Raw genomic sequence first — 23,117 nt, 5'->3', positions numbered from 1 at the left:
TGATTGCTGGTGTTATTAAATCCACACCCACAGAATGGCTTCCAGTACTGTGTCACATCCCACCCCCAAGTCTGCGCCGCATAAACGCACTGTACAGAGATTTTAACAAGATACTGGACAATGGACAACAGAGAACTACCGATCCATACAGACATCGGGGATGCTAACTACAACCGCCTCCGATCCAGAAAACTACCCACCAAAACCGCATGTAATTGAAGACGAATGGAGCATCACCGACGCTTGGTATCAGGAATGGACGTCGAAACAAAACAGTGACATGCCATGCATCACCAACCCACCACCAGGTTTTGACTTACCAAGGGAAACCTGGTGCATGCCAAATAGAATTAGAACGCAGCATGGCAGATGTACCTATACTTTACACAAATGGAGCAAAAATCAGATCCCTCCTGCGAATGCGGCAAGAATCAGACCATCAAAGATATCGTGGAGGAATGCCCCTAAACGGCTTATAAGGACAGACCAGAAGATTTTCTACTGGCAACTCCAGAATCAATAGATTACATTAATTTGTAAAATGTTCGTTTGTAATTTTTTTTTCTTTCTTTTTGTTATATACGTACTTTGTGTCTTAATGTGCCATACGCTAAATAAATAAATAACAGCAACAAAAGAAAACTAATAAAAAAAATTAATTGATGAAGCTACACATTAAACATTCCATCATTCATATTCGAATATCAACAGCATCAATATTAATTCATTTACATAATAAATATTTACAAAATGAAATAGTATTAACGTCTTTTGTGCGTTAGCAAACCACTATTCCCACTCGAGAACAATCGAGTTACAGCACGTCCGACCGGCAACACAGATCTGCAGTTATTAATCGAATTTCTGTACAATATGCACGCATCACTGGATGGACAAATTGTTTTATAAACAGATTACGTATATTGTAGCTATCTGTGTTAGAGGCCGTAATCAAGTTTAAGGGCACTCTCGGAAAATGTACGGGACCATAATGCTCCGAAACTTAAAGCGAAGGGTGGAGCAGCTGTTAAAGAGCCTCTCTGATTTATTGCAGTGTTTTTCTACAATGTAATTTAAATATAGTTTGTAGTTTATAAAGAATTTGCGATTATCGTTTTCTCTTACGTTAGTTTTTAAATAATTTCGAATTTGATTCAGTTATAGTTAGAGCTTTACAGAATGAGTCTTAAATAAGTCCAAATATTTTTAAGGGTTCTTTATTTCAATTCCAGGGGCGCTATTCTGTACAATCGTCGGTATCGGTAAGTTACCGACAGCTATCGGTACGTATTTGTATATAGTAAACATGTGTTGATTGTTGTTGTCATAGTTACCGATCGGCCCTATGACAGATATCGCAACTTTGTACCGACGACTCTCGGTATCTCTACCGTGAGGTTGACAAGGGCACGGTAGAGATACCGATTTTCGTCGGTTCAAATTTGCGATATCTGCCATAGGACCGATCGGTAACTATGACAACAACAATTAACACATTTTTACTATATACAAATACGTATCGAGAGCTGTCGTAACTTACCGATACCGACGATTTTACAGAATAGCGCCCCAGGAAAGACGATATGAGGTTTTCTCGCGAAAAAAATAATTTGAAAATTTGGAATTACCTTTGTTTTTAGTTAAAAAACATAATTTCATGATATTATAGCAACATAGGTGGTACATTAAATTTACATGATAGGAAACCCACAAAAGCTCCAGTGGTTCTCAAAATTTAAGAAAAAAATATAGTTTTTTTCAAGCATCAAAAAGTATTAAGCGGCGCATACATTATCAAACTAATTGCGCGACACAGGCTGTTGCGCATTGAGTTGCCAATGTATGGTAACCATTGATGCGTTGCGGAATTGTTTGATAAGTTTCAAGTACCTATGTTTGAATTCTTTTTTGCAACAAATTGCAATTTTTTCAATGATCGTTTCGTTTTGAAGTAATTTTTCAATATGACAAGGCTGCTCTGGTGATTATTATGTATACTACTATGAACTGACCATCATGTTCGACGTTTGTAAAATGCTTGGCAGGAGGATTAGAGGTGACGAAGCGGTACCAGTTTCATTAAATGAACTTCGCTAGATTCTTAAAGAAGAATGAGAAAGCATAACGCAATATGGTATATGCCGACTCAATGACAATTATTTTATTTGTGTATATGTCCATGACAAATATTGCTAATCGTACGTGATATCTAAAGCATATTGATTACCTACTCTAGTTATAGTTTATAAATAAATCATAATGAAGTGCTGAAAAGAAATTATAATTCATTGTTTTATTTCCCATTATTATTTTCTGTTAATTTTGGAAGAAGCGTCTCTAATTTTCGGAACCGGGCTCCCTTTTTGAAATCCCTGGATAAGAACCTACAATGGCAGGATCCCGGAATTGACTCTCAGTCAAATAAATACTTAATAAAAATAAATCTACATAATATCCTTGTTTATATACACTGATAAAAAGATAGACTTGAACTAAAGTCGTCATTGTTCTTGAAAAAAAAAAATTGGCAAGAGAATTTATTTTAGCGTAAAAGAAAATATTTTGCCTGAAGAAAAACTCTCTTAACTCAAGAAAACTAGTTCTCTTGAAAAATTTCGAAAAATTTCTTCTTGAATCTATTTTCATTCAACAAGGTGCAAGTTACTTTCGTTTTAAGAATATAAACAAAATACGCTGGAGTACTTCATTCAAGAAATAATGGGCCATTTTTTTCCAATTACTAATACTTCTTTTATGAAAATATAACGACACGCAATGTCCAGTTTAAAAACACTACTCTCAAACATAATAAAAACCCAAAGTACCTAGGCGTTACACTCGATAAAACACCTTCGTTTAAAGAGCACTTATCAAAAACAGTGTTCAGAGAAGTTGAAAACAAGAAACAATATAATACAAAAATTGTGCAGGACATCTTGAGGTGCTTCATCTTCTACTCTGCGCTCGTCAGTTCTGGGTCTCGTCTACTCAGCTGCCGAATACTGTGCTCCGGTATGGCTCAATAGCCCGCATGTCCACAAAGTAGACGCACAGCTCAATAATACAATGAGAATGATTGCTGGTGTTATTAAATCCACACCCACAGAATGGCTTCCAGTACTGTGTCACATCCCACCCCCAAGTCTGCGCCGCATAAACGCACTGTACAGAGATTTTAACAAGATACTGGACAATGGACAACAGAGAACTACCGATCCATACAGACATCGGGAATGCTAACTACAACCGCCTCCGATCCAGAAAACCACCCACCAAAACCGCATGTGAATGCAATAAAAAAAATATGTGCGATTGAAGACGAATGGAGCATCACCGACGCTTGGTATCAGGAATGGACGTCGAAATAAAACAGTGACATGCCATGCATCACCAACCCACCACCAGGTTTTGACTTACCAAGGAAAACCTGGTGCACGCCAAATAGAATTAGAACGCAGCATTGCAGATGTACCTATACTTTACACAAATGGAGCAAAAATCAGATGCGAATGCGGAAAAAATCAGACCATCAAAGATATCGTGGAGGAATGCCCCGAAACGGCTTATAACGACAGACCAGAAGATTTTCTACTGGCAACTCCAGAATCAATAGATTATATTAATTTGTAAAATGTTCGTTTGTAATTTTTTTTTCTTTCTTTTTGTTATATACGTACTTTGTGTCTTAATGTGCCATACGCTAAATAAATAAATAACAGCAACAAAAGAAAACTAATAAAAAAATTAATTGATGAAGCTACACATTAAACATTCCATCATTCATATTCGAATATCAACAGCATCAATAGTAATTCATTTACATAATAAATATTTACAAAATAAAATAGTATTAACGTCTTTTGTGCGTTAGCAAACCACTATTCCCACTCGAGAACAATCGAGTTACAGCACGTCCGACCGGCAACACAGATCTGCAGTTATTAATCGAATTTCTGTACAATATGCACGCATCACTGGATGGACAAATTGTTTTATAAACAGATTACGTATATTGTAGCTATCTGTGTTAGAGGCCGTAATCAAGTTTAAGGGCACTCTCGGGAAAATGTACGGGACCATAATGCTCCGAAACTTAAAGCGAAGGGTGGAGCAGCTGTTAAAGAGCCTCTCTGATTTATTGCAGTGTTTTTCTACAATGTAATTTAAATATAGTTTGTAGTTTATAAAGAATTTGCGATTATCGTTTTTCTCTTACGTTAGTTTTTAAATAATTTCGAATTTGATTCAGTTATAGTTAGAGCTTTACAGAATGAGTCTTAAATAAGTCCAAATATTTTTAAGGGTTCTTTATTTCAATTCAGGGGCGCTATTCTGTACAAGTCGGTATCGGTAAGTTACCGACAGCTATCGGTACGTATTTGTATATAGTAAACATGTGTTGATTGTTGTTGTCATAGTTACCGATCGGCCTATGACAGATATCGCAACTTTGTACCGACGACTCTCGGTATCTCTACCGTGAGGTTGACAAGGGCACGGTAGAGATACCGATTTTCGTCGGTTCAAATTTGCGATATCTGCCATAGGACCGATCGGTAACTATGACAACTGTTCAACAACACATTTTTACTATATATACAAATACTAAATATCGAGAGCTGTCGTACTTACCGGATACCGACGATTTTACAGAATAGCGCCCCAGGAAAGACGATATGAGGTTTTCTCGCGAAAAAAATAATTTGAAAATTTGGAATTACCTTTGTTTTTAGTTAAAAACATAATTTCATGATATTATAGCAACATAGGTTGTACATTAAATTTACATGATAGGAAACCCACAAAAGCTCCAGTGGTTCTCAAAATTTAAGAAAAAAATATAGTTTTTTTCAAGCATCAAAAAGTATTAAGCGGCGCATACATTATCAAACTAATTGCGCGACACAGGCTGTTGCGCATTGAGTTGCCAATGTATGGTAACCTTTGATGCGTTGCGCAATTGTTTGATAAGTTTCAAGTATGTTTGAATTCTTTTGTGCAACAAATTGCAATTTTTTCAATGATCGTTTCTTTTTGAAGTAATTTTTCAATATGACAAGGCTGCTCTGGTGATTATTGTGTATACTACTATGAACTGACCATCATGTTCGACGTTTGTAAAATGCTTGGCAGGAGGATTAGAGGTGGCGAAGCGGTACCAGTTTCAATAAATGAACTTCGCTAGATTCTTAAAGAAGAATGAGAAAGCATAACGCAATATGGTATATGCCGACTCAATGACAATTATTTTATTTGTGTATATATCCATGACAAATATTGCTAATCGTACGTGATATCTAAAGCATATTGATTACCTACTCTAGTTATAGTTTATAAATAAATCATCATGAAGTGCTGAAAAGAAATTATAATTCATTGTTTGTGTTGTGTATTTCCCATTATTATTTTGTGTTAATTTTGGAAGAAGCGTCTCTAATTTTCGGAACCGGGCTCCCTTTTTGAAATCCCTGGATAAGAACCTACAATGGCAGGATCCCGGAATTGACTCTCGGTCAAATAAATACTTAATAAAAATAAATCTACATAATATCCTTGTTTATATACACTGATAAAAAAGATAGACTTGAACCAAAGTCGTCATTGTTCTTGAAAAAAAAATTTTGTGGCAAGAGAATTTATTTTAGCGTAAAAAAAATATTTTGCCTGAAGAAAAACTCTCTTAATTGAAGAAAACTTGTTCTCTTGAAAAATTCGAAAATTTCTCTTGAATCTATTTTCATTCAACCAAGTGCAAGTTACTTTGTTTTAAGAATAATAACAAAAATACGCTAGGAAGTACTTCATTCAAGAAAAATGGCCATTTTTCCAATAGCTAAATACTCTTTTGATGAAGAATAATAACGACACGCAAAGACGATGACGAAGGACGGTATATACAATCAGTCGGCAGTCCGACCAGTCTCAAGTCGCATTTCATAGGTCGCACATCATAGTACGCACGGGTTTTGTTGCTTGGAATTTTCCACTTGGAATTTTGCATAATTTGCTTTTTAAACGCATATCGTATAACAAATTAATGATCGTTATTAACATGCATTTGTCATTTTTTATGGACAGGTTTTAGGATATATGGATTCTTTAAAGGAGTTTCTGAAAAAATGGACATTAGAGCATTTATGTATTTGCTATATTTGAAGGTGAAAAACATTTACCTAATGCACCTGTTTAGATAATGCATGCGTGACTATAGATAGAATTAGAATATAGGTATCGATTTTTTTATGCAAATAATTACAAAAATTTTAGAATTTCAAATCGTCGTGTTAAAAAATTCAAAATGTGACCAAAAGCTTATAATTTTAATAATTTGTTTGCTTTACTTTGATTAATCGTGATGTAACATTTTTTTGTAATTTGTAGAGTAATGAACCACCCCAAAAAATACCAAGGAGTGAAGAAGCAGAAATAACTACCTACTATCGAGGAAAATAATATCACTTTACTTACTGCAGACTAGGAAAACCTAAATTTATCAGAAAATAATATACCTTGTAATATGCCTGTATATGCCTGTATCTGTATATGATGTATAGACTTCTCTTAGATCAAAATAAATTTTAGTTGAGTCAATGGTATTCGCTATTGGTTTAAGAAAAGTGTCTCTTTAATCAAGAAATATCCCTTTTCAATCAAGAATTTTTGCATGAATCAAAGAGACTATTGTTCTTGTAGCAAGAACTTCTTTGCATATTAATTTTGGGTCAAGAGTGAAATACTTTGGACAGATATATTCTTCTATTCTCTGAAGTAATTTTTTAAAGCTTATGAAAAGATAGTTAATGCTTTGGGCAAAGAAACGTTGTTCTTGGTCCTATTGAAAAGCGCCAATTTTTTGGGTCAAAGTCATATTCATTTCCACTGAGAGATCCTTTTTTTCAGTGTATTCTGAACAATATTAAAGTAACGTTCATATTTAGTAAGTAAAAAAATACAATTCCTGTTGAAAAAATAAAATAAAATATAACAAACACGGCAAGTAACCTTCTGCTTAGTATAAATGAAAGTTGACAGGAAGACTAAAGCGTATAATGTCTAGTAATCATTTTAGATTGTGATTTTAAATTTTTCGAGATTTTCGGGATCCCGGGATTTAATATCGGGATTTAGAAACCCTACTGCATAACTACCTAAATTCCAAGGCTAGAAATTAAATAATAAATTTATTTACTCAAATGTAAACAAAAGATAATCTAATTCAATATGGATTTAAAGTAAATCTCAATAATCTTTTAAATTAATCTTTTTAGAGAGACAGTGGTCTGTTGAATATTCTCAATAAAAAACGCAAAGTCAGACTTAAAGTACCTTATTGCGTAATAGTATTGCGTTAGCTACATAACAGAATATTTTGGTGATGATCTTGTAAAATCTTTAAACATTACTCGTATATTTATATCGATTACGATATTTCAAGATAACTTTGTCTGAACATCTCTTAAGGTCGCTATCTAACCTGATTTTTCGGAAACAATAAAAACATTCTTCACTAGTTTATCTCGATCTAGAGAGTCTTGTTAACGAGCTGATCAGTTAATTGCAGCGTGTTATCTATGTGGTTTATTAGTTATTTTTAGAATTGAAGATGATTGTGAAACGAAATCTACACTAATTAACAATTATTGGAAATGAAGTTTATTTTAATAAACATCAATTGAAAAAACTTTATTGACAATTCATTAACAACCTATACTGTGTACAAAAAACAGTTTATCCAATACATTTAAATAAGATAGAACATTATCCATAAACTGGCCTCCACACGTCAAACTTGGTTGGTCCAACAGCAAGGCTAACTAAATTGGATGTTGCCTCCACATTACCCTATTTGACAATAAATCTATTAGTTAAGCTTTGCTTCCTATGGGTGCACATGGCTCCTATTTTACCAAAAAGTAAAAAACCGGTCCTTGCATTCTGATTACTTATTATTATAACGAAAAAAATGCTCAATTCAGCTTTTTATGGAAGCCTACTTCAAGAGCTACATTATTTAGCTTAACCATTAGCAAGCGACTGGATAAATGGCCTAGATGTTTCTGACTCTTTAGAGATCGTGTCTAAAATTAATGATATATTTGTCAATGATCCTCTGAAACAAAAAATTCAGAGGCTTATTCGAGAGTGCAGCGAAAAGGGAAACAAACTCACGTTAGTATGGGTCCCAAGCCACACTAATATACTTGCTAACACAATGACATTGAAGCTGCTCAGCAAGCTGCTAGAAGAGATACCATTGATTTCCCTTATATTTGTAAATATAATCTTAAAGTACTACTGCATAAAAGAACAGAAAGGGAATGGCAGGATGAGTGGGCATCAGGTAAACCTTCAAAGCTTTGCGCAATAAATCAAGACCCGTCAACCCCATCCTTACGTCTTGCACAAGGACGAGCGGATGAATCCAGAGTGCATCGTCTTCGTATTGTACTGCGGTGACTTATGCATATCTGCTTAATAGAGAAATATCTCCAATGTGCATAGGTAGAAAGAAACAAAATCGATATACGTGGAATATGAAATTCGTGAAAATTTAACTGAGGAGGAAAAAAATAAAGATATTTTGAAATTTATGAAAGATATTAATATATACCACCAACTGTGATACTCGCCTGTGATACTCTCATCAAAATATGATACTGTTATGTAAATAATTACCTATTTTTCTTGTTGTTTGTTTTCTCTATTTTTTGTGTTTAGATATTTTGATCTTTTTGTCACTCAACTTGAAATGTTTATGTCAATGTAGATTTTTAAATTTTGAATTGCCTTTGTAAGAGTGAACCCCTTGAGAATATTGAGATAGATCCCTGTAATTGCATCGTTGACAATAACAAGTTGTAGGTATATGGCTAGTGATCGATGCCTAGGGAAAAGATGGCCTAGATATTAATATTTAATGTTCGTCATAATCTTTTGTCCTGATAACGTTTGTATAATACAAATTTGTGTCTGTTATGCCTATATAAGTTCTTATTTACTTGGAAAATTTGAGTTCTTGAACCTTGTTTCTAAATATTCTTAGTTTGATTTTCTTGGGATTTAGGTTCTGGAAAACGCTGATTATATAGGTTTTCATTTGGTTTAAAATCTATATTTGGTTTTAAAAAACAAACGTTTCAGCTAACATTACAGCTTTCATCAGTATTCTGTCTATAGGAAAATACAATTTCAATTTACTTGTCATAAAAATTTATGTTATTTTTTTTTGTTTGAAGAAAATACATTCATACAAATCACAAAATGTATAGTTAAAATTGAATATTCAAATAGGTTATATACATTAAAACATTAATAAGTTTAGTGTGACAACTTTTATATTAAAATATATCAATAATTCTTTACAAAAACTTATTTTTTTCCTACTTAATTACACGCTATCGAGAATTACAGTTGGGGTTTGGAACCTTTGGTGTTACACAGCAAAACAAAACACTAAATCACCACAATCCACCAAAACACTTTTACTTTTGCACTAGACGCGCGTTTCGCTAACCATGTTAGCATCATCAGCAGATGGCTAAAACTAAACTAATATCTACAAATCTAGGTTACTTAAAAACTATAAAACTAATATTTCTACAATACTAGTTATATATTGTGTGTTCCTCTTTCTTGACTTATAACGAGTTTTAACTTATCTCTCAGGGCTTTGACAAAAACCAGTATATGAGACGGCTCCACAAACGCCAGCTATCGATCTTCGACATCAGCCGTATCAAAGTTAATATATAGTACATAGAAAATAACAGCAATGTTATATTTAAAGTCAAATTTCAACATTTCAACATTTTTTTTCAACAAAGCCGATTTTAAGTAATTTAAGAAAAATTGCAAGTTAAAACTGAACAGATAATAATGTAAAACCAGGCCAATGTACCTTTAATTGTCGTCCTATAAGTTTGTTAATGTCAAATTTTATATTCTAAACGTCCGGCTTTTGCCCTATTCATGATCATTGCCTGGAAACTTATATGGTGAAATTTTGATAAAATAATTTAGTACACACTAAAAACACGGTATGTCGCTAGTGGTAGGAAAAATAATTTTTAGAGGTTACTAGTTTATTTGGTTGCCTGTGATATGAATATACAGGGTGTTTCCTAATTAATCTAAAAAATAAAAAATCCTTAACACCCTGTAGATCAGAAAGGAAGTACTTTAGACCTAATGGTTATATAAAAATTGTTTTAAGAACACATGAGGAATCACACCATAAATTTTAGACTAATTTGAAAACACCCTGTATATTGTCAACTTGACAATGACTGTTGATAAATCAAAAAATACCTTTTCAGTGAAAAAAGCCTGATTTTCGCAAGAAAAATTTTGATTTTTATTGAATTTGGGCCTGCGTTTGCAAATACTCATTTATTTTTTAATTTGCTATCTATCTAAAGTTTAAATATCATAGTCAGAAATAGCTTTATTATTTATTAACTGTAAAAATGGTGTTTTCTTGTTGTGTTGCATCTTGTAAAGAAACTAATAAAACTGCAAAAATGTACGTGTTTCCAAAAAACGATAAGGTATGTATCTTAGATAAAAGTAAAATATATGGTATGTATTTGTTGCTTGATTTTTTTCGTTCGCTTTAAAATCTATAAATCTCGGTCTATTCATTAGACAGCCAGTCGACTTACCATCATTTACATGAAACTCTGTAAAATAAATAAAAAAATAAATTGTCAAATATATATATTCTTACGTTTTATTAAAGTTACTCTGATATACTAATATATCAGTGTAACTTTAAAAATAAATCCTTTGAATTCAAATATAAACATAAAAAACATTTACAGCAGAAAAGGCGAAGGCGCTGGGTCAAAAACGTAGTCTCCACTAAAAACACGGAGGGGCGCTTTGACCCAAAATTTTACTATTAAGTTTCATATCTATCTTAATAGTAGATTTTCTTTTATCTATGTTCATGATGCCCCATTCGAGTCAGTTTTAAATTACAAAAGTAAATTTCGGTGACACTATGCGTAGGCACTATAACGTAGTAGCGTAGACTGGTCTAGACAGCATAAATTACATTTAAAAAATAATCTGTTGACAACTTAAGGTAATTTTACATTTCACCGGTTTTGAAAAGATGCAGTTTTTCTAAAATGACTTAAAATCGGCTTATTTAAAATTGTTCAAATTTGACATGTTGGCTTGGCTGTAAAATTGTATGCAATCTTCTGTCATACGTATTTACTAATTCTAATCGAAAACAAACTATTAACTGTTAAAAACCACTTCAAAAAAACATTCATTAATATACTTTATGTATTCTTAATAATTAATATTATTAAACAAAATGACGTGTTGGTTTTTACCAACTTTTTGTAACTTATTGAAATTATACACCACTAATTTACGGACACGTTTTTATTTTAATCTTAAGTGAGATAAAAGTACGTTAGCACTAATCGCAACCACAGTGTGGTCTAATTGAATAATCTGATAAGATTTTTGGAATTATTTATAAACGTATTTCAACAGTCTCTCGAAATTATTATAATATATCCGGAATTTTTAACTTCAACTATTTTTATACATGAAAATAAATTATACTTATCTTTAAAAGTCAAATTTAACTTGAGAACATCTCTTATAGCCAGGAAATATTATATTAAAGTCATTAGCGTAAACATGTTATTTATGGTCGTTCATGTTGATGACTTGACTATTAATGTATTAGTTTCAGGTGGTTTGATTCTGATTTACCTAGGATCAATTTAAAGATTTATCACTTACATCCTAATAGAACCATATAAGAATTATACAATGTTTAGTTAAGGCTGCTATAAAGAACGAATCTATTTATTCGGTTTCTATATCCGTCACTTTTTTCCCTCCCGCTTTTTGCAATTGAAACCCACATTATTTACGCTACACATTTCAATATAGTCTATTTTACCATTTTTGCGCTGTATTAATTTTGGGGACACTAATAAGCCTCATCTCATCTAAACATTACAAAAGGATAATGCAGCTAAGAGTGGAGTAGTCGCAAGTTAATAGAAACTCGTCTCTATTCGGCATTCCTCCTCCTGGGCGATACACAAGGATAAAAGAACAGCAGTAGCAGGACACCGGCAATCAGGTGAATTACCGCGGAATGGAGGATTAGCGAAGAGAGCAGCAGCGGCAGCAGAAATAGGAGCGTTCAATGCGACCGAGATCCACCGCAATTCGAGGCGAGCGATCCGTGGACGATTTGGCTTCTATACAGCTTGCTCATTAATTGGCTACGAGGTGGAGAGGATGTAGACGAGGCTCCTGAACTTCGCCCTATTTCCTAATTGTTTACTATTGAAAGGATACGGAGAATACAATATAGAAACAAAAACTATTATTTGTAATCCTTTATGAAAATTATCAACCAAAGAAACGCCCCTTGTACATTTTAATTAAATTACTCACTAAATTGTATTATTTTTAGATATATTTTGCCTTTATATTCTGATTTACTACCAAGTTATAAATTTATCACTTATTATACAATCTAGGAGAATTATACAATATTCAGTTAAGGCTAGTATAAATAACGAATATATTTATTCGATTTCTATATTCGTCACTTTTTTTCTTCTCGTTTTTTGCAATCAAAACCCTAAATCCATACTTAAAATTATTCCCGCTATACATTTCAATACAGCCTATTTTCAATTTTCCTTCTGCATTCATTTTAAGGACACTAATAAACCTCATCTCATCCGACCATTACGACAGGATAATGTAGGCAGGAGTGGAGTATTCGCAGGTTAATTGAAACTCATCTTTATTCGAAATTCCTCGTCCTGGGCGGTGCACGAAGATAAAAGAACAGCAGCACCGTAACATCGGCAATCAGGTGAATTACCGCGGGATTAGCGAAGAGAGCAGCAGAGGCAGCAGAAACAGTAGCGTTCAATGCGACCGAGATCCACCGCAATTCGAGGCTAGCGATCCGTGGACGATTTGGCTTCTGTCCAGCTTGCTCAGTAATTGGCTACGAGGTGGAAAGGATGTATACAAGGCTCGTGAACTCGCTCTATTAATTGTTTACGCCTGGAAGGTCATGGAGAAAATTAGTTTAAGTGGATTTTCTTTAGTTCAAGTCATGAAAAACGTGAAGTGCTGTAACCTTTTAATTATATTATTCTAAAAATTAATAAAACTACTAAGTTTCAGATTGATTTTGCCTGTATATTCTGATTTTCTACCAATTCACAGATCTATATCAAATACAGCTAGATACCTAGAACTACATACAAACTAAACAATGTTTAGTTAACGCTGTTGTTAACAAAAAATTTAGTTATTCGATTTTAACATTCGTAACTTTTTTCTTCTCGTCTTTTGCAATCGAAACCCTAAATCCATACTTAAAATTATTCCCGCTATACATTTCAACACAGGCTATTTTCCATTTTTACTCTGCGTCCATTTCAAGGACACTAATAAACCTCATCTCATCCGAACATTACGAAAAAATAATATAGACATGAGTGGAGTAGTCGCAGGTTAATTGAAACTCGTCTCTATCCGGCATTCCTCGTCCTGGGCGATGCACAAAGATAAAAGAAGAGCATCGGAAATTAGGTGAATTACCTCGGAATGGAGGATTAGCGAAGAGAGTAGCAGAGGCAGCAGAAACAGAAGCGTTCAATGCGACCGAGATCCGCCGCAATTCGAAGCTGGCGATCCGTGGACGATTTGGCTTCTGTTCAGCTTGTTCAGTAATTGGCTACGAGGTGGAGAGGATGAGTACAAGGCCTGTCAACTCGCTCTATTAATTGTTTACGACTGGAAGGCCATGGATAAAATTAATTAAAGTGGATTTTCTTGTGATGTTTTAGTTTTAAACAATAGAAACGTCAACAGCTAATCGTAATAATTTGATTAAAGTATCATTCAAATAAAAGTCAATACTGTCTTGTTATACAACTTAGTGAGTTATAGAATGTTTAGTTAAGGCTTCTATAAACAATGAATCTATTTATTCGATTTCTACATTTGTCATTTTTTTTCTTCTCGCCATTTGCAATCAGAACTTTCAGCAATCAGAACAAATCATTCAAAAAATGAAACTCATACTTAAAATTATTCTCGCTATACATTTCAATACAACCTATTTTCCATTCTCCCTTTGCGTCCATTTTCAAGGACACTAATAAACCTCATCTCATCCGAATATTACAAAAGGATAATGCAGGCAGGAGTGGAGTAGTCGGAGGTTAATTGAAACTCGTCTCTATTCGATATTCTTCGTCCTGGGCGATGCACAAAGATAAAAGAACAGCAGCATCGCAACATCGGCAATCAAGTGAATTATCGCGGAACGGAGGATTAGCGAAGAGAGCAGAGCGGCAGCAGAAACAGGAGCGTTCAATTCGACCGAGATCCACCACAATTCGAAGCTAGCGATCCGTGGACGATTTGGCTTCTGTTCGGCTTGTTCAGTAATTGGCTACGAGGTGGAGAGGATGCATACAAGGCTCATGAACTTGCTTTATTACTTGTTTACGACTGGAAAGCTGTGGAGAAAATTAGTTTAAGTGGAATTTCTTTGGAAGTAAATCTTTAATTTTTAAGAATAAAAACGTCAACAGCTAATTTTCGTATTAATTTGATAAAATTATCAAAATAAAAGTAAATACTTCATTTAATATATTTTTAGGTGAGTTCAAGTCCCCATAATGCGCTGATACTTTTTAGCTATATTATTCTCAAACTGACAGCAGTTTCAGATTGGTTTTGCCTGTGTATTCTGATTTTCTACCAATTTATAGACTTACATCACTTACAACTTGATAGAACTATATGAAAACTAAACAAACGTAACTTTTTTTCTTCAAGTCTTTTGCAATCGAAACCCTAAATCCATGCTTAAAATTATTCCCGCTATATATTTCAATACAGACTATTTTCAATTTTCCCTCTGCGTCCATTTCAAAGACACTAATAAACCTCATCTCATCCGAACATTACGAAAGAATAATGCAGGCAGGAGTGGAGAAGTCGCAGGTTAATTGAAACTCGTCTCTATTCGACATTCTTCGTCCTGGGCGATGCACAAAGATAAAAGAACAGCAGCATCGCAACGTCGGCAATCAAGTGAATTACCGCGGAACGGAGGATTAGCGAAGAGCGCAGAGCGGCAGCAGAAACAGGAGCGTTCAATTCGACCGAGATCCACCACAATTCGAAGCTAGCGATCCGTGGACGATTTGGCTTCTATTCAGCTTGTTCAGTAATTGGCTACGAGGTGAAGAGGATGTAACCAAGGCTCGTGAACTCGCTCTATTAATTGTTTAAGACTTAATTTTCTTTCGAAGTAAAGCTTTAGTTGTAAAAAATAGAAACATCAAAAGTTTCGTAATAATTTGATAAAATTATCATCAAAATAAAAGTCAATACTGTCTTTTAATTATATTTTTAGTGGAGTTCAAGTCCTCGTGAAGCGCTGATATTTTTTAACTATATTTAACTAAAAATGTTAGTAGTTTCAGATTTATTTTGCCTGCATATTCTGATTTTCTACCAATTTACATATTTATATCAGTTACAACTAGATAGAAACTAAACAATGTTTAATTAACGCTGCTGTTAACAACAAATTTAGTTATTCAAATTCAACATTCGTAACTTTTTTTCTTCGAGTCTTTTGCAATCGAAACCCTGAATCCATACTTAAAATTATTCCCGCTATATATTTCAATACAGTCTATTTTCAATTTTCCCTTTTCCCTCTGCGTCCATTTCAAAGATACTAATAAACCTCATCTCATCCGGACATTACGAAAGAATAATGCAGGCAGGAGTGGAGTAGTCGCAGGTTAATTGAAACTCGTCTCTATTCGACATTCCACGTCCTGGGCGATGCACAAAGATAAAAGAACAGGAGCAGCGCAACATCGGCAATCAGGTGAATTACCGCGGAATGGAGGATTAGCGAAGAGAGCAGCAGCGACAGTAGAAACAGGAGCGTTCGATGCGACCGGGATCCACCGCAATTCGAGGCTAGCGATCCGTGAACGATTTGGCTTCTGTTCAGCTTGTTCAGTAATTGGCTACGAGGTGAAGAGGATGTAACCAAGGCTCGTGAACTCGCTCTATTAATTGTTTAAGACTAGAGACTATGGAGAAAATTAGTTTAAGTGAATTTTCTTTCGAAGTAAAGCTTTAGTTGTAAAAAATAGAAACATCAAAAGTTTCGTAATAATTTGATAAAATTATCATCAAAATAAAAGTCAGTACTGTATTTTAATTATATTTTTAGTAGAGTTCAAGTCCTCGTGAAGCGCTGATATTTTTTAACTACATTATTCTAAAAATGGTAGTAGTTTCAGATTTCTTTTGCCTGCATATTCTGATTTTCTGCCAATTTACATATTTATATCAGTTACAACTAGATAGAACTAACTACATAGAAACTAAACAATGTTTAGTTAACGCTGCCGTTAACAACAAATTTAGTTATTCGAATTCAACATTCGTAACTTTTTTTCTTCGAGTCTTTTGCAATCGAAACCCTGAATCCATACTTAAAATTATTCCCGCTATATATTTTAATACAGCCTATTTTCCATTTTCCCTCTGTGTCTATTTTAAAGATACTAATAAAACTCATCTTATCCGAACATTACGAAAGAATAATGCAGGCAGGAGTGGAGTAGTCGCAGATTAATTGAAACTCGTCTCTATTCGACATTCCACGTCCTGGGCGATGCACAAAGATAAAAGAACAGGAACAGCGCAACATCGGCAATCAGATGAATTACCGCGGAACGGAGGATTAGCGAAGAGAGCAGCAGCGACAGCAGAAACTGGAGCGTTCAATGCGACCGGGATCCACCGCAATTCGAGGCTAGCGATCCGTGGACGATTTGGCTTCTGTACAGCTCGCTCAGTAATTGGGTACGAGGTGGAGAGGATGTATACAAGGCTCCTGAACTTGCTCTATTACCTAATTGTTTACGATTGGGAGGCTATGGAGAAAATTAGATTATGTTGTATTTTTTATAAATGCAGCTTTATTTTTAAACAATATAGAAACAAAAACTATTATTTGTAATACTTTATTAAAATTATGAACTAAAGAAACGCCCTGGTACATTTTCATTAAATTAATCTCAAACTTGTATTATTTTTAGATATAATTAGCCTATATATTCTGATTTACTGCGAAGTTACAAATTTAACACTTATTATACTATCTAGGAGAATTAGACAATATTTAGTTAAGGCTGGTATAAACACCGATCTATTTATTCAATTTCTACATTCGTCGCTTTTTTCTTCTCGTCTTTATTCAATTTCTACATTCGTCGCTTTTTTCTTCTCGTCTTGTGCAATCAAAACCCTAAATCCATACTTAAAATTATTCCCGCTATACATTTCAATACAGCCTGTTTTCAATTTTCCTTCTGCATTCATTTTGAGGACACTAATAAACCTCATCTCATCCGAATATTACGAAAGGATAATGCAGGCACGAGTAAAGTAGTCGCAGGTTAATTGAAACTTATTCGACATTCCTTGAAACTTATGAACATTATTCCACATTCCTCGTTCTAGGCGGTGCACAAAGATAAAAGAACAGCAGTACCGTAACATCGGCAATCAGGTAAATTACCGCGGGATTTTCGAAGAGAGCATCAGAGGCAGCAGAAACAGGGGCGTTCAATGCGACCGAGATCCATCGCAATTCGAGGCTAGCGATTCGTGGACAATTTGGTTTCTGTACAGCTTGCTCAGTAATTGGGTACGAGGTGGGGAAAGGAGGTATACAAGGCTGGTGAACTCGCTCTGTTAATTGTTTACGACTGGAAAGCTATGAAGGAAATTAGTTAAAGTGGCATTTTTTTCTTAAACACCTAATCCTTTGTTAGAATTTTCAACGAAATAAAAGACAATACTGTCTATTAAATATAGTTTTAACTGAGTTTAAGTTGTTTGAGTTTAAGTTATTTTTATCTACAGAATTTGATGTAGAAGTTTCCGGAATACAATTCGGACCACCCTGCATATTCTGTATTGTCTTTATTGGGTGTATATTCTGCCTATTATTCATTCGCCACTATCACTCCCATTTGCATCACATGCGTTGCGAAACTATATTTTGATGATAAAAAAACAATTTAATGACGGTTTCAAAATGATGATTTCTTGGCTACTCGGTATAACTACGTATTTTGATTTCTATATTTCCAAACGAAAAACAGACACGTAAATCTTAATAATTCTCTTGAAATTTAAAAAAATTATCAAGCAGTACATCATAAGGAATGCTCTTACTTTAAAAATAATAATCGATTTACGTGAAGTAGATGTTTTTAAATAATACACCTAACGTAACACACATCGTCCTGATAATTTCGAATATAACTATAAATTTTTATCGGTTGTCACATTTGCCTACTCCAACCCTCGATTTAAAAACGCGTAGCCGGAAGTGCGCCACGAATGGCACGTGACTGCGATGAGACCGGAAATCATCCTACTGATCCGTATCGCTGTCTGAATGAATCTCAACACGTGCCTCTCTGTGCCTCTATGGAATAATCATATCTAGGAAATATGCACAGTTTCAGATGTCTAAATAAGGAGTGACGTCAGATGTGTCATTTTAATTTATGTTTTCTGAATAATAGTCTCCACCCTAGCGGCATATTTTATTTTATATACATTCTTTTTTCATTTTTTATTTACATTCATCATGTATTTTGCACATAAAACGAGAGTGATATTCATTTTCAAGCCATCGCGCATCGTGGACGTCGGTTTTGTTTCATCATAATATTATGATATTTTAACTGAATAATTCGTAAGCATTGTTCATTACAGAGTTTTTTACTGAATAAATTAGACGCCTTCTTCTTATTATTATTGTACTTATTTCAGATCTAGTCGATGTGATAATTTTAAGGTTGCCTCTGTAGGAGTTCTTGGAAGATGGACTGCCAACTGTCTTTCCATCTTTATGGATGTTTTCCCGTCTCTTACCCATGGGTTTCCCTTCAAGAGCTATGCGTGGTAGCTTGTTTTCTTCCATACGTTTTACGTGTGCGTGTCATTGTTTTTTTCTTTGCGTACCCCATCTCACTACATCCTATATTCAACATTGTTGTCTGATATTTGTGTTTCTAATTTTGTCTGTTCTAGTCTTTCCCATTATGGCTCTTCATTTCAGCGACTCTTAACATGCTTTTGGTCTTGTTTGTCTCCTCTCGGATTTCTATGCCATATCTCATCATTGGTCTGATGCACGTCTTTTAAATTTTAATTTGGCTGTCTGTTCGCATGAAGGCCTTTCCATTTTTTTTAAAATATTTTCCTAATGTCATAATATACAGGGTTGTTCACCACATACGACACGGAGTATTGTAGCTAAACGATGAGATTTTTACAAATTTTAAGTTTTGGGTTCGATGAAGAACTATTAGAAGTACAATTTAAAAATAATTTTACAAGATACAGAGTGTCCCAAATAAGTAAAAAATATCAAAGTTGTATTTTTTTAAATGGAACGCCCTGTATATTATTGCATTTTTAGTTTCTACGATTAAAATAAAGGTAAATTTGATTAAGGTTTATTATACTTAAACCTTACCGTTTTTGAAATATTTTTAATTTTGTGAAATTGCAGTAAAAATTTTAAGGCTTCATTCCTCCAAGGGTACCAAAGTTTTTAATACTAAATATTTACTGAAGTTTATTTATTGATCAGTTATTGTGTTGCAATAATAAAATAATACTACCTTATACAGAGTGTCTAAAAATTTATTTTAAATAATTATTAGCTTCAAACGGCAATAACTTGTTTAATTTAAATGGAACACCCTGTATATTTTACGAGAATCAGATGCACAATTTAATTGTCTATCAAATTATATTATACTATTTTTACCTATCTTTTTAAGTTTCCGTAGAAAATGCATTTTCTTGTAATTTAGAATTTATTTATCAATATACCCATGGAATATTGACATTTTAGATTATTTTTAGAGATGTACCAAATTTTTAAAGAGTACAGATACTAATATTGTAGATATAATTCGTTTATTTCATTAAAAAATAAAAAAAAAACTGTTTAAATGTTTGTTAAAGAGGACCAATTAATATGATTCCAGTATTCAAACTACATTAACTGACTGCATTGATTAATAATAATTGTTCCAAATACTAAAAAAACTGAATTTTGTATGCGTATTAGACAGTGTGATAAAAAGTAACACCTTAAAAATGATATTTCATTTTTTAATAAATGCTTATTTGTAACAATAGAGACTTTAATTTTGATAACTTATTATTATATTGATTTCTGACTCAAATCCACATTTATTTAGAATAATTTATTAACGAATACAATTAAGTATGTAATTAATTAGTATATGGGCGGAAATAATGGCGCTATATTTAATTAATGGTATACTCTTTTATAAAGATTTAAATAGTTTTCTTTTTGCATACAACATTATTGTTTTTAGCAAAACGATAATATTACTAGAATGTCAATATATGATGTCAATATTCCATGAGCGTCAATAATAAAATGTCAATATTCCATGGGTATATTGATGAATGAGGTCTAAATTATAAGAAAATGCATTTTCTACGAAAACTTGAAGGGATAGGTAAGAATGGTATAATACAATTTGATAGACAATTAAATTGTGCATCTGATTCTCCTAAAATATACAGGGCGTTCCATTTAAATTAAACAAGTTATTGCCGTTTGAAGCTAATAATTATTCAAAATAAATTTTTAGACACTCTGTATAAGGTAGTATTAGTTTTATTATTGCAACACAATAACTGATCAATAAATAAACTTCAGTAGATATTTAGTATTAAAAACTTTGATACCCTTGGAGAAATGAAGCTTTACATTTTTACTGCAATTTCACAAAATTGAAAATATTTCAAAAACGGTAAGTTTTAAGTGTAATAAACCTTAATCAAATTTACCTTTATTTTAATCGTAAAAACTAAAAATGTAATAATATACAGGGTGTTCCATTTAAAAAAATACAACTTTGATATTTTTTACTTATTTGGGACACCCTGTATCTTGTAGATTATTTTTAAATTGTACCTCTAATAGTCCATCATCGAACCCAAAACTTGAAATTTGTAAAAATATAATCGTTTAGCTACAATACTCAGTGTCGTATGTGGTGAACTACCCTGTATTAATAGTGGACCCTGAGATCTACATAAACATAGTCCCAATCTGTAGGAAAAGTCACCTATTTCCATATAAAGTTCACTATAAATTACGTTATTGCAAGAAATTCCGTCTTATACACTTATATTTGCCTTTTATTTTCATTATTGTTGCATATCCAGCATTTTTTCATAGGCTTTTACACAAGTATAATATTATTTATGACGTCTTATCCATTTCAAATCCTTCTTCTTCTCATAGTACCATCTTCTAATGAAAGTTGGCAACAATGGCGGCGAAACACTGTCTAACCTGTGCAGCTCGAAACAGCTCGTGTGAGTTCAGTCCAGTTCAGTCTCTTTACTTTTACTTTGTAAGGAGTGCTTGCGTCTCCCAAGTCCTCTTCTGCCTTCTACCTTTCCTTCTATTATCAACTTCAGAAACCTCTTCATTGCGTACATGATCTGTCCAGGGTATTTTCAAGAGTCTTCTGTAGGTCCACATTTCAAAAGCTTCCATTATTAGGACAAAACGCAGACGTATGTTGGTGTTGGGTGATCGGTTACATAATAGGTTTCTCATTTTGTTAAACCTTGATCTAGCCTGTTCTATACGTGATTTCATATACGTGATGGTTCTATACTTCTAAGTCGGAGTCAAGGTCCGATGTTAGCCAGGATCCCAGGTATTTGAACTTATTTACCGTGTCTACGCGTTGTCCGTATACTCGTATGTTGGGTGGTGGAATATTTCTCCTATTAACGACCATTATCTTGTTTTTTTCCGTGTTTATTTTAAGGCCCAATGGATTTCCTTCCAGAACTATATGTCGTCTAGAAGTTCTTGAATCGCAGTGTCGTCTGCATACCTAAGGTTGTTAATTGGGATGCCATTAATTTTAATGCCAATGTCTTTATCTTGTAGGGCCTTATTGAATATGTATCCCGAGTATATATTAAACAATAAGGGAGAGGGTACACATCCCTGATGAACTCCACGTTGTACTGGTATTTCATCTGTTTCATCCTCGGTTTCATCTTGCCCTGACCTTATGTATGCTGTCTGAATCCAACATAATGTTTTTTAGAATTGGATATCGTTTTTCTCTAGACCTTTTTCTTGCAAGATGTTAAACAGCACTGTGTGTTCTACTTTATCAAAGGCCTTTTCGTAGTCGATGAATCAAATGTATGAGTCTTTTTGTTGGCCTCTACATTTCTGTAAGAGAACAGACAGGCCAAACATTGCTTCCCTGGTCCCCATTCCTTTTCAAAAGCCAAATTAGGCATCATCTAAGTCAATTTCACATTTTTTAAATATGCTGTGTTAAATTATTTTAAGAAGTATTTTTAAAACATGGCTATTAGGCTTATTAACCTGAAGTGTTCGCATGTTTTTGCGGTGTTATTTTTTGGAATAGGGAAAAAATTGACTTCAGCCAATCTTGTGGGATCTCACTGCTTTTGTAGATTTGGTTTAACAGTCTAGTTAGCAATCCTTAGCTAATTTTAAAAATTAGCAAAGTTCAAATTTTTAGCTAATTTTAATAAAAGAGCATATCTAATAAATCAAGTTAAGATGCAAATATTTAAAAAAATTCACAGATTTTGCAACATGCGCAACCATCATAGGCGTATTGAAAATACCAGATACAAGTCGGCGGTTGTCGGCAATCACCTGTTTTTTTACATTTTATATTAATTTGTGACGTCATTTGGAAGAGCTCAATAGAAATATAAAGAACTAAACCTTGTTTGGAAAGCAATTTGACATTCGTGACGTCACCACTCCGGCAATCTATGGTGCGTCCAGACCTGACGAGCCGAGCGCGAGACGAGAGCAAGACAAGAGCGAGACGAGAGCGAGACATTTTCTATCCATTTTTTACGCCAACCTGCCACGAGACAAGCCGAGTGGGATCATAGTGAAAGAAAGCCAAACACATATTAAA

This window comes from Sitophilus oryzae, unplaced genomic scaffold (genome assembly GCF_002938485.1).
Source record: "Sitophilus oryzae breed Bouriz unplaced genomic scaffold, Soryzae_2.0 scaffold_535_pilon_pilon, whole genome shotgun sequence".
In the NCBI taxonomy this organism is placed as follows: Eukaryota; Metazoa; Arthropoda; class Insecta; order Coleoptera; family Curculionidae; genus Sitophilus; species Sitophilus oryzae.
The sequence above is the reverse complement of the archived record's forward strand: the minus strand, read 5'-3'. Positions refer to the sequence as shown.